Below are 13,950 nucleotides of genomic sequence, written 5' to 3' on the forward strand. Positions count from 1 at the left end.
TCCTTGCAAGCACAGGATCTTTCTGCGGTCACCCATCCAAGGACCAGCCTCGCTCGACGTAGCTTGACTAGACCATCTCGCAAGAACCGCTATAACCACTAGACTACACCACTCACGTGCTTAAGTATTTAAAATAACTTTGTTAGGAACCAATTTCATCTAATTCCAGCCATAATTCTTGTCCATGAATGGAATACTACTCCCGTGCATGTACAAATGTGTGTGACTGACATATTTTCAATAACAATTATCTTCTTTGGCCTCACTACGTATTGATTTTCAGTCCAAGAACGAAAAGCAATCTCACTCACTTTCACACTAAACAAAGGGTCGATTACTGGAAGCAATTATTCGGTTCCGTAATTCTACAGGTTTTTGTCGTAAAAGCGTTTCCATCTTTGTCTCGCGGTGAAATCGTGTTCCGAGAACAAAGCCCGCTTTTGGCTTTTATTATTAGACAAACGTTGACAAATAAAATCGTGAATCGTTAGTATTTAGGTTTATAGTTAATTTATAGATACTTCGTAAATGAACAACGAAAGACAACTGCATTACTAAATCATACGACTAAGCATTACTGATTTTTTTCCCACTTTTGAATGGAAAATTACGTAATTATTTCGGAATACAAAAGGTCTAAACACACACACATGTAACTATTCTGTGTACAGTTTACAACGTCAAATTCTAGCCTTTTAATAACAAATTTAAATAAATTATTTTAAGCCGACATGATACTGTAATCACTCTCAGTACGTTTTTCTACAAGTCTAATCAGAACATACAGGATTTATTGTAGAAAATATAAAAGTTTGATACTTTTTGATTACTTCAAATACTAATTGATTTTCTTGTAAAACGTCAACCACGACTCACTGGACTTGCTGTTTATTCACCATCGGTATTACAAAATTCGTTCTCAAATTCGTTGCTGATATACAAGTACTACTATTTTAAACCTATAAATATACTGTATATATATATATATAAGGCACATTATGCTAAATTCCCTCTTTATCATTTTAATAAAGAAACTATAATAAGAAAGCTATGAAAGCTATAAAAATGAAAGGTATGAATCGTTATAACTTCTGTCAGAACCAAACAGAATAAAGTTTCAATAACGAATACAACACTTAATGAAGGTACAAATAAAAAGGACTCCTGTGAGCAATAAAATACAATCAGTCCCGAGACAACTCCCCTAAACCTTGCCTTTCCCTCTTTGTTTAACCCTTTCTTGTTCAACTTATTGGTGACTCTACCCCATACACATCTGTACTTAAAGAAAACTAATTAAGTCTTTACAATACAAGTTAGAATATCGATGTGCTAACTTTATTGAAACACGTTTATCGTGCCAAATTATTAATTACAATGTAAGCCACTCCATGTTTCGAGTAACATACTTTGCTGAGTCTGCATGCTCATTAGAATACATCTGTTACTATGTCACAGGTTAAAATGCCATTCAATTGTACTTAGCCTTTTTTTAAAAATTAATTTATTCTGAGATGTCCTCGTTTGCCATCATGGTTGTCCTTAAGGCCAACGTAAAAATATTCGTCATAGACCAGCCAAATGCGATGGAATGACATACACCATCATCAAACTTGATGTTGTATTAGTATAAATGAAGCTGTAGGAAAATATTTCAAGTATATAGGTCAGAAAACAGGATTTTCACATTTTGATTTGCCATCCTTTAGTAATACAAAAAATCAGTAACACTACGTTTCGAGATCTGCAATCTGATCTCTTCTTCAGGTCCTTCCATCGTCAAAAACAAACTTCAAACAAAGTATATAGGTCAGTTTTTTTCTCGAGATACCGAGCGGACAGGTAGACTGATAGATAAATAGACAGACACAAATCGTTTCCAGAGTCTCGAGTGATTAGAGATTAACAAACCGGGGAACGTTTGTTTTGGAACGGTTGCGTTCAGACGACGCGACGGCTTCGGCTTGCAAACGATGTATGATAATGTTAGTTGCAGTTGCAGACTCGATACTTTTGATGTATACAACTGCCGTCGTTGCTCTACACTTTGCACAACTGTTAAAACTGAAACTATACCAAGGCTGTCATCAGTGATCGTTACCTACAGTAAAAACCAATTGTGTTATTATTAGACTGATTAAAGTTAACGTTTAAAGATTTCAGTTTTCACAATATACACTTGTAAAATTACATGCTCTTACATTTATTACTTTTTAGTTATTCCAATTTTAACTTTTTAAAATTATTTATTTTTAAGGGGGTATTTATGATATATAAGTGCGTATAACATATAGTTTTAATGAAAACTTATTACAGATTAAGAACTCGCTGGTCTGAATGTTATAATATATTTAAATTTTTAACATGCTATATTTTTGTTCTCCATTTTGAAACGGTGAAATATTTTTTAAATAAACTTTACCAACATTTCTTTGCCAACTACACATTAAACATAACTTTGCCAAAATTTTGAATGTCACAAATTTCAATTTGAAAATATTTAGATTCAAACCCGGGATCTCTAGTTTTGGCAGATGTTGTTCCTTAAATTTTATGAACATATTTTAAATAGACTATTTTATGTTATTTAGAAGGATTTATCCTGTTTCTTTGTTACAATTCTAATCGTTATCTTAATACACTTTTATAACACCACAATATATACGAGTATATGAACCAAGCCCAATCACTCAAATGAAACACGAAATCCCCAGCTGTGATGTGAAACCACGAGCCGGGTTTAGCATGCAAATGTGTACGTGAGATTGAATTGGATTCATGAAACACAGTAGCAGTCACTAAACCCAGTCGCTGACCGGGCGTTTCAGACATCGGGTATCAAATCCTCTTTCCCGTGGACTTTCGCCATCACAATTCACCCTCTAACTTCAGGGTTCCCGCTGGCTGTTCAGTCACACATGCGATGGTACAGTGGTTCAAGAATCAGTGATATTCAATTATCCTAGGAATGCTTCCTAGTTCGGTTAGAGCTTCCAAGGGCAGACCAATAAACATCTGTAGACGGCCGTTAGTTTCATGCTATCACTCCACGAAACAGTCACGGGCATCGGGGTGGGACATGTGGTTTAAGGGGGAGGATTCCAACTGCATAGCGCAAACTAACGGGTTACAACCTAAAGGACCTAAAAAACGACTCCGACCCACTGCCAACGTGTGGAAAAAAGGTCGAGGCCCAAATTTGATGAAAAGTTCTTTCTTCATCATTAAAACCGATTATGCTGAGTCATAACGCGGCGAGTTCCAGGGCGGCATTATGATACAAAGAGGCGGCAAGAGTGTAACGAGACCCACAGTTTGTTGAGCAACTGCTTACGACCATACCGAAAAGAAGTTCAGGGCGGTAATGCATCCCGAGCGTCCACAGAAAGTTTTTTTCGAACAAACAGGCAGACAACCCATGCGACCAGCCGACCAATCAGAGACGATCGCCCCATCGGATGACAGAGCCAAATTTCATCAGAACAAATGTAGAGGAAATAGAGGAATTCACCGAACTATTTTAAATGATAACAAAGATTCTAATTCTAAATAATATAGCTAAAACTTATTCTAACTAGACATATTAAAAATATTATACATTAAAGATGGAAGATTTGATAGAATTTCGGATATTTGCCATCGGGATATGTTACAAAATGTAAAACCCAACGTTTCGAGTATTTAATCCATCCCCTTCGTCAGGTGGGGAGATGATTGAATTTTTTGTTAATATCCCACTTTCTCATGTGATGGTGTGACCTGTGATAGTACTCTTGCCGTGACTTGTGCTTGCGAAATGAAACGCCTGGGTTCTTGTTCTCGTATCTGGAACACTAGCAGTTTTCTGGTATGTTTAACTTCTTTTCTTTCACTTCTATTTTTTTTCTTTTTTATGAACTAATTATCTCCCCATGTGAGAAAGATGATAGATTTCAATCCGCTAAACGCTGAGTTATACATTTTGTAACATATACCGATGGAAAATGTCCTCAACCCTATTATCGTTTTAAACCAGTATACATCAAATTAAATTAAATCATTCAAATTTCTGAACCTATCAGTTTGAAATTATTACAATATCCCATGTTTCTGCAAAGTTAAACATTGATTAGTTTTTTTATATCACATATGATGTAATAATGAACTGTACAAAGTTCACTCTCAATAATCTACATCGAAATCTAACAATCTATTTCAATAAACCTGAAACAAACACAGTCACTTGGCAGACAGGTCGTAAACAGTCTCGAGAAAACATATTAAAGTCAAAATTGCCACATTAGTGTGTTTCATATACAAAGCATGAGGGGAGGTGTTGTTCCTTGAATATAATTACCCCCGATCTACTATAATAAACCCATTAGTTATAATAGCACTGTTTCGACGAGGGTAGTGTATATTGTAAACCAGTTACGCTTGCTTAGTACTCTCGTCTGCTTGTTTCTAGGGACTATGTATGTTCTCTAATTATATATACCCACTTTCCTATAGAATACTACCATTTTAAGTCTTTCGTGTATCATATTTCCATAGTACATGTATGTTTTAGTGGAATTATTTCATTTTATCACTACTGAAGTATCCTTTGAATAAAAGTATAAATAATAAAAGTTTATTCGGGTATTATTTCAAAATATACTGGTAGAGCAATGACATCTCGGAAAGCTGACATCATCTGTGCTATTTACGAGTCCAATGTCCGCGAGTAGAGATGTAGAGCAATGACATCTCGACATGCTGACGTCATTTGTCCTATTCATGAGTCCAATGCCCACGAGTGGAGCTATAGAGCAATGAAGTCTCGACATGCTGACGACGTGTGCCATTTATGAGTCCGATGCCCGAGAGTAGAGCTGTAGAGCAATGACATCTCGACATGGTGACGTCATCTGTCATATTTATGAGTCCCATGCCCGCGAGTGGAGCTATAAAGAAATGAAGTCTCGACATGCTGACGGCGTGTGCCATTTATGAGTCCGATGCCCGAGAATGGAGCTCTAGAGAGCAATGACAATCTCGACATGGTGACGTCATCTGTCTTATTTATGAGTCCAATGCCCACGAGTGGAGCTATAGAGCAATGAAGTCTCGACATGCTGACGTCATGTGTCATTTATGAGTCCGATGCCCGCGAGTGGAGCTAGAGAGCAATGACATTTCGACATGCTGACGTCATCTGTGCTTATTTATGAGTCCAATGCCCGCGACTGGAGCTATAGAGCAATGACATCTCGACATGCTGACGTCATCTGTCCTAGTCATGAGTCCAATGCCCACGAGTGCAGCTCTAGAGCAACTACAACTCGACAAGCTGACGACTCCAATGCTGTTTAACAGTCCGATGGCCGTGGGGAGCTAAACATTGAGTCTGCGATTTGGTTATTGCAACATTACGCCTTTTGCCGTAGCTAAAACGTTATCTTTTATGTCTACACTGTGAGTTACAGTGAAGTGATACACTCAAAGGACAACTGGCGAAAACATTTGTCAGTTGTTTTTTTAGGGTTGGTTCTAATAAAAAGTTCTAATAAAATGTACATAACCGCAAACTGGGGTCTTCTTTCTATCCGGACCAAAGTCTCTCTGCCTACAAGCAGAGCTCTCATGTAGGTTTGGTCTCCCCTGGGTGACACGTAATGGTTACATATGAACACTTGCCTTCTCAGGCAGGTTTCCACTTTATCAACAAGTTGTCAGATTCCATTAAACATACATCAACGCCCAAGGTGTTAAACACTCGTTTCAAACGCCGCGCCGTTTAGCGTCAAATTCATTCCATAATGTCGACGAGTTTTTGGCATATAATTGGGAGACCACTCATCTGGAAAACTTTCACTGGTATTCACAGTGGAGAAAATTGTCTAAAGTATGGTTTATGATGCAAAAAATGTATTGTAAATGAGGCAATTTGGAATGAATGTCGAAATTATAGTAACAATCGTGCCGTTTGTCATACGATTTACTTTGTTAAAAAAGGGCAATAAAATAGTTGAGTTTGAGTTTAACTACCTCTTTTCCTTTATTCTTATTGATTTCGTTAACTTTTACATTTACTGGTCTAGAGGTCACTCATCCGAGGGATTCAAGACTCGTTATGTTTAGTTAAGTGGTTTCACGGTAGTTGATGACGATCGAATTTTCAGAGGATAATAAGGTTTTGGCGAATTGTTATTGTTATATGTTACAAAAATGAAACACTAACACTACTAGATTCAAGGATTGGAATCAATTATTTTTATCAGGTGTAAAAAGCCTTTAAGGCATAAGGTTAATGATAGACTACAAATTAAACTAAAGAGATAGAACATGCTGTAATGTCTATCAAGGTCTTCTTGGCCAGGAAAGTTCTAGTAGTTTTTATTTATCTCTTACACTGGCTGATTCAGCGTTCGGCTGAAGATCGAGAGATTGCTCTCTCTTCGAGTACATTCTAAGCCAGTGTAGGAGATAAACTCAACTACTAAATTAAATTAAATTCACTACATTTTATGCAGTTTTAACTTTATGCTTCACGGTTTTTAACACCTGGTAAAGGGGATAGGAGTCTTATAAACTTAGTGCTCTATTTTTGAAGCGTATACAAATTACAAATCTCCGAAGTCATATTATCCTTTAAGTTATTTTTATTCGTATTTGAATCTTAAACTACTCAAAATCCTGTATTACATATGTTCTGTTGATTCAACAATCTTCAAAAAACTTCGCCACAACGACAAAATTCACGAACCTCTTTTGTCTTCACATTACCTACCAACTCTCTCTCGACGTTTCATTCCAGTTCCGTTGTCCCCCTGCGGAGACAGCTGATTGCTTAGCCAGCTGTGATCAGCTGGCCTGACAGGGCCTGACAATTGCATATTGGTTGTATCCACAACCACTGCTCTCATTAACAATGCATGCTGTAGCATTGATTTGCCTAGCGATTTGGCCATTATAAAATTGGCCTCGTTTTTTGCTTTTCTATATATATACTTATATACATTTTCAGATGAACATGACTCAAAATTCCAGGACTCAAGTCTGGGACTGCGTCAGATACCAGACGATGCAGTAAGAAGAAGGTGAACTGGAGCTGAATTTAACATTCACTTGCTGATAACATCATTACATTTAACTTCGTCAAATTTAAACATATTTTTGCTGTTTTCCTTATTTCTTGCCAAATAAGAAATCATCTCACTGTTTATTATCTACTTGATTACATCGCATCTTAAAGATTGTGACTCTGAGAAAGACTTCCTTAGGACGTGCACATACGAGTCCGAGATAAGACAGAAGGGGCCACCTCTTTACAATGTTGGTGATACCAAGCTGCACAGTAAACAGTAGATGTGTCAGATGAAAAGTAACAGTGACGCACTGTAAACCACATAAGGGTTCATTTTAGGCATTGATACTTTTTATACTATAGTAATATAGTATAATAGGAATTTTATACTATTCTTTCTATTCAGTACGAAAACAAGAGAGAGAAAATGCATTGCATTTTTTAATACTCACGTCAGTATCGTATACAAATGTGATAGGTGCATTACTTTTACAATCCGTTAAGACGGGCAAAGTGGCGACTTATTTCTGAAGGTAAAAAGATTTTTAGTCGCACATAAAACTAGGTTGAAAATTGAACATGCAGTGCAATCATAACAATCCGACAATCCATGTTTTATCATTGTGACCATTATTAAGATTGGAAAGTACCATCATATACTTAAAATTTCAAAAAGTACCATCATATACTTAAAATTTGAAAAAGTATATCTGCCACAAATTTTGAAAAGTTATCTTAAAGCAATCATTTTCATTATTGTGATAGTGCAAAATATAGTTCAAATAAATATATACTGTAATACATAGTATATACGAGACTATGAACGACTCAACAGACTCAATCACTCAAATTAAACACGAAATCCCCAGCTGTGATGTGAAACCACGAGCCGGGATTTGCATGCAAATGTGTACGTGAGATTGAATTGGATTCATAAAACAGTGGCAGTCTCTAAACCTGTGAACACAACAAACTGACCTTTGGTCCAGAAATGGCGGTCTCGGCATCAGGCTGTTTTCTCAAAGTCTTTCGCCCTTATATTTTTTCCATTACTCAAGTATAATTATAAAACGCTTCTGGAGACCGAGACATGAGCATAAATTATAAATTGCTCCATTTCCACATAAAATAAGATATTTAGAGAACCACCATCAATGTTATTTAGAATGGTAATGGCGTAATAGTAACAGGATTCTGTGCATATTCGTGTTAACCAGTATTATCTTGGTACAATAATATGTCATTGATAACCGGCTTTATATTATATTATATTACATTATATTATATTATATTATATTATATTATATTATATTATATTATATTATATTATATTATATTATATTATATTATATTATATTATATTATATTATATTATATTATATTATATTATATTATATTATATTATATTATATTATGTCATCAGACCCAGAATTTGGAATCGACTACAACCGTTTAGACAAACACCTTCTACCTACCCCTCCATAATTGCAGATCGTATTTGAAAGGTTTTGGCTTAAAGTCCCAAGTATGTTAAAAATATTTATTTTAAACATATTATAAAATTTGCTACAAATAATTTTATGCTACTAATTTTGATACACTTGACAGTTTATGAGATAGCTAACAATATGTTAACTTATGTAGTCCATATTTCATTTTTCAAAAAATGTAATTAAATCAATTGTTTCTTGCGAATATGGTGCTCATTATTCAAACTTGGCCAGAGACGCCGTCAAAGACTTCAGAATTGCGGACGATCTGATAATACAACAAACACGTCTGTAATATTAATTAACACTTTACTTGTAGCTTACAATGTAAATAGATGTGGTGGCACATACCAAAACTATCTGCATAACATTACCGATCATGACCTCCAGGCCAAAATCCACCACCCACCATCCCCCCTCCCATCAGCTTCAAAGGTATGCTATTAGCGCGGCTTGTGGAAACGATAACTGTCCAAAAATTAGCCGAAAAGAGTTGAAACTTGGTAAGAATCGGTACCTTATAAATGTCTCGGATAAGTACGTTGAGCATCTTGGTACGCCATTTCGTTTCAGTATTGTGTCCAATTAAACTTTTTTTACTGCACAACGCTGTTATACGTATCAACCTATAGAATTTATTCCTGTAATGCTTATAACATTTACTCGACATTTTTTAATAAACTATTTTTTATCATCTTTGAAGGTTCTTGAGATATTGATTATATCTTCTGTAAGAACTTATCTATTGCCAAGAATTGGCTATAGGAATACTGAAACAAGTACAACAATTGATCATTTAAATATCTAAACTAAGTCGATTGGCCAGCTTGGTATGGCATTACTTTTCATTGTAGCGATAGTTTTAAACTTAGTTATGTTTTAAACTCACAACTGTGTTATTTATGAACATAGAGAAATACTCATGTGTTCTGGAATGCATATAACGTGTAAACCCCATGAGAATAAATTAATACCAAATTTCGGATGACACAAAATCTACTTACTTGTTCTGACTGAACCGGAAGTACTTTAAATTTTTAAGTTTTAAAAGTTTCACCTTAAATCACCAATATTATAATTATCATAAATCTCACTAGCAGTTATTGTTTGATAAATGTAGTAGTCTACCCTGGGCTTACATACCTCACTACAATGAGTACAAGCCAGCAGCTGGTTATTAGAATAGAATAGAATAGAATAGAATTTAATTTTTGAAAATATTACAATAACACACATTATATACATTGGTATACACAATGTAATACATCAATAAAGTAAGTAAACAACCAATGCATACACAATGTACAAACCTAATGAGCAAACTTAAATAAAAATGTAACATTCTTGTAAATAAAATTAAAACAAAAACACTCGTAAATTAAAAGAAATATTTTCAAAAATAACTAGGGCCTCTAGAGGCAAGTGCCTGTGAGAGGTTCCTTTTATTACAAAAATATTTTTTAGCTCAAAGAAAATTTCAATAAAACTTTGATTTTTTTATAAGCTCCTAAAAAAATTTATTAAAAGTGTGCTGCTGCAGTTACAAAGCAAATGAAAATCCACTTAAATAAATTCAAACTAAAATTTACTGTTTACTTTCTTTAATTAAACTAGGAATCTATGCAGAGAAGAAAATCTAATTTATCAAAACCCAATAACCACTTCTTTAATGTTTTTGAAAATAACTTTATATTCTCACACAACTAATTAATTGAAGAAATTATACTAAACATTTTAGGTCCCAAAAAACAATAACTATTTGAAAAAAAATGCTAGGTTAGGCTTTGGAACTGGTATTGTTCTTGCTTTCTTAATTTGTTTTTGTAATTATTTTTTAATTCTGGTAAATTGCCACTTATGACATAAAATATTTTTAAAACTTTATAAAACAAACATATATTTAAGGGGAAGAATATTTAAATCAACAAAAGAGGAAAAGATTTCTCCATTCTTCGTTTTCGTTTAATCAACCTTATGAATTTCTTTTGTTGAGTTAGAAGTGGCTTTAGATTTGTTTCATAGGCTCCACCCCAACAAAATATTCCATAGTCAAGCCTACTATTGACCAAAGAGAAGTACAGCATTCTTAACACTTCTTCAGTGCAAATGTATTGTAAAAAATAAAAAAAATCTTAAAATATTGTTTAGTTTTGCGTTTTAAAATTTCAATATGTGTCTTCCAGTTGATTTCTCTATCTAGCATGACTCCTAAATATTTTAAAATTTCGCACTGGGATACTACAGCACAGTTCTGTTGGCACTGACTGTTTACTACACAAACAATTGACACATCGATACAAAATTGAATTACTAAAAATTTGCTGATCTGTTTTTAAACTAAAATTGATGTACTTAGTTTTCTCTGGGCTTAATAACATGTTATTTTTTGAAAACCACCACTGCAGTGCTTTAAGGTCTGAATTCATCTCTTGCTCTATATCATCCCAATTATTTTTTACATACGATAAAGCTGTATCGTCTGTAAAAGATGTAATATTTCCATTTAAATTTGAATCACAAAGATCATTTATGTAGATTATAAAAAGTACTGGGCCTAAAACTGACCCTTGAGGTACGCCACATTGTATAAAACCCGAAGTCACTAAAAGAATTATTATTTTGACGCATTGTTTTTCTTTTTGTTAAATAGCTAACAAACCAAGAATAAATATTCCCCCGAATACCACATCCGTATAACTTTTGTAAGAGAATTGTGTGATCTACAGTATCAAACGCTTTTTTTAATATCTAAAAATAAACCACTAACTTTCTGCCCTGAATTTTATTCCTGTATACACATTATCTATGAAGCTTTTTAATGCTGCTTCAGTATTTAAACCTTTCCTAAAACCAAATTGATTGTTGCTGAAAAAATTAGTTTTTTTCTAGAAATTTAATTAGCTTTTTCTTCATTAACTTTTCAAAACACTTTAGCAAAGGTAGAAAGTAAAGATATTGGTCTGTAGTTATTACAGTCGGTAATTAGGCCACTCTTATGTAAAGGAATCACTACAGCTGTTTTTAAAATTTCTGGAAAAATACCTTTTTTCAAAAACTTAAATTTACTAAATACAATAAAAACGTTTACTAATTTTGGGTATATTAACTTAATTAAAAAAGAATTGATGTTATCTATTCCTGGTGAAGTACTGTTTTTTTTAAATCTTTTATTACTGCACTTAAATCTTCAACAAAGACCAATGCCCATAAACATAGAGTTGAAAGAGTATTTTGTTTCAAAACAATTTCTATAGCATAAAGAGTCGAAATTTGCAGGTTTGACTCTCTGTATATTTAATTGATTTACTATAGATAGAAAGAATGTATTAAACTCATTACAAATAACTTTAGAATCATGTACTAAATTACCATTTATATTTAGAGTTTGTATGGGAGTTTCTTTTAGCCTTCTGTCCTGTCACCTCATTTAAAGCTTTCCATGTAACTTTGGAATTACCACTGCATTTCCTAAAAATATTTTGTGAGTAATACAACCATCTGTATGGATATAGCCCCTTTTACACCTGCCCGGTTACAGCGCGGTCTGCTATTGTTCAGAACAGTGCTATTGTGTGTTCATTCACCACACAACACACAATGATACGGTTACATACCAATTCAATCAACGAGGACACCCCGTAACCGTCTTCCCTCTCATAGTAGGTGTTGATAATATCGCCACGTCCATCGTCCTTTGGTTACAGATTGGTTTGGACGATGGCAGAATTTTATAGGTAACGGGATTTCTTCGCACATTTTGTCTCATTCGACCACTGTGTGTGCCTTAACGCTCTGCTATCATTTGTTTATTTTGACCTCGTTTTCAGTTATGTGTTTGGCTAGTTATCCACTTGAGGAAGAGATCAGATTGCAGATTTCGAAACGTAGTTTTTATTTTAACCTCGATTGCAGTTATGCGTTTGGTTAGTTATACACTTCAGGAAGAGATCAGATTTCAGATTTTGTAACGTATTTTTTATTTTAACCTCGATTGCAGTTATGTTTGGTTAGTTATCCACCTGAGGAAAGATCATATTGCAGATTTCGAAACATAGTTTTTATTTTAACTTTGATTCCAGTTATGTGATAGATTCCAGTAATCTACTTGAGGAAGAAATCAGATTGCAGTTGAGGAATTGATGATTGATTGATTGATTGATTTATTAATGATTGATTGATTGATTGATGATTGATTAAGAATGTGGTGTTACTGATTTCTTGTATCGCTGAGCAAAGGTAAATTACCGGCAATATATATTTAACATGATCATAAAGTTCGGTAATAAAACATAACAAGTTTGCATCAGTATTTATCAATAATATAATTGATATACTTAGGCTACTAACTAATCTTTTTTGTAAAACTCAAAGCACAATGCATATATTTTATCAACCGTAAGAAAATTAAAACTTTTTTAATACTTCTCAAAAACATAGCTCTGGATAATAGTGTTTTTGGCAAAAATTGAACAGTGGCAATAAATTATTGGCACGTTAAGCCCAGAGGCGTGAAACCTCAAAGATAAACTGGTGCAAAGCTTGTAATTAAGGCGTGATTTGGAAGTTGAACTTTGATCGTTTGCTATCAAATGGAAATTTTGTAGCAGTGCCCTCCTCTGTAATCTAACTTTACCTTTGAATCTCTTTTAAATTTAACAGTTAACCTGAAATATTAGGAAAACGAACAGAAGTGTTTAACCCAGCACGGATCACTTCTAACTGGTTTAAACCTTCCAGTTGAACGTACCATTGGGCACAAATTAACCGATTTGTCACTTAAATCATGGCCACCTTATGTATGTCCAGGAGCGGCACATCACTAACCACAAATGCCGAGATTCTGGGGTGCAAGGGTAATTTGATAGGTCTAATCTACTGCGGGGGATGACTGTTGGAGTTGGTGGGGTTCGTTCATTAAGTATTAGAGGCTCTTGCTAGCCTCAACAGGGGTGCTGCAATCCCTGCTTGATACTAAAATCTGTATATTAAAGAAAAATTATGAAATATGACCTATTATGTTATTTAATAATTGATTTATAAATTCATTCTTATAATGCGTTACCATTTATTTAAAAATGTCTTCAATAATATATGATTTATTTATTAATATTGCTTAAAATGATTTATATATACGAGCTTTAATAATATTGTAAAGTTATTTGTATTAAATGCATTGTTATTGGATTTATATCTGTTTTGTAGCATCAATAAATAATTATTTAATTTTACAACATGAACAATAAAAATGAACTCACTCATCGTTCAGATTTATCATTTGTTCCATAGAATATTGGACTGATTTAAACTTAGGTATTTAATATCATATGATCCATCCGGTTTCACTATAATTTAAAATAATTATAATTTATAATTTAAAGACTTTTAAATATGGGTAAATACATAAAACTGTGA

This window comes from Homalodisca vitripennis, chromosome 8 (genome assembly GCF_021130785.1).
Source record: "Homalodisca vitripennis isolate AUS2020 chromosome 8, UT_GWSS_2.1, whole genome shotgun sequence".
NCBI classification, from domain to species: domain Eukaryota; kingdom Metazoa; phylum Arthropoda; class Insecta; order Hemiptera; family Cicadellidae; genus Homalodisca; species Homalodisca vitripennis.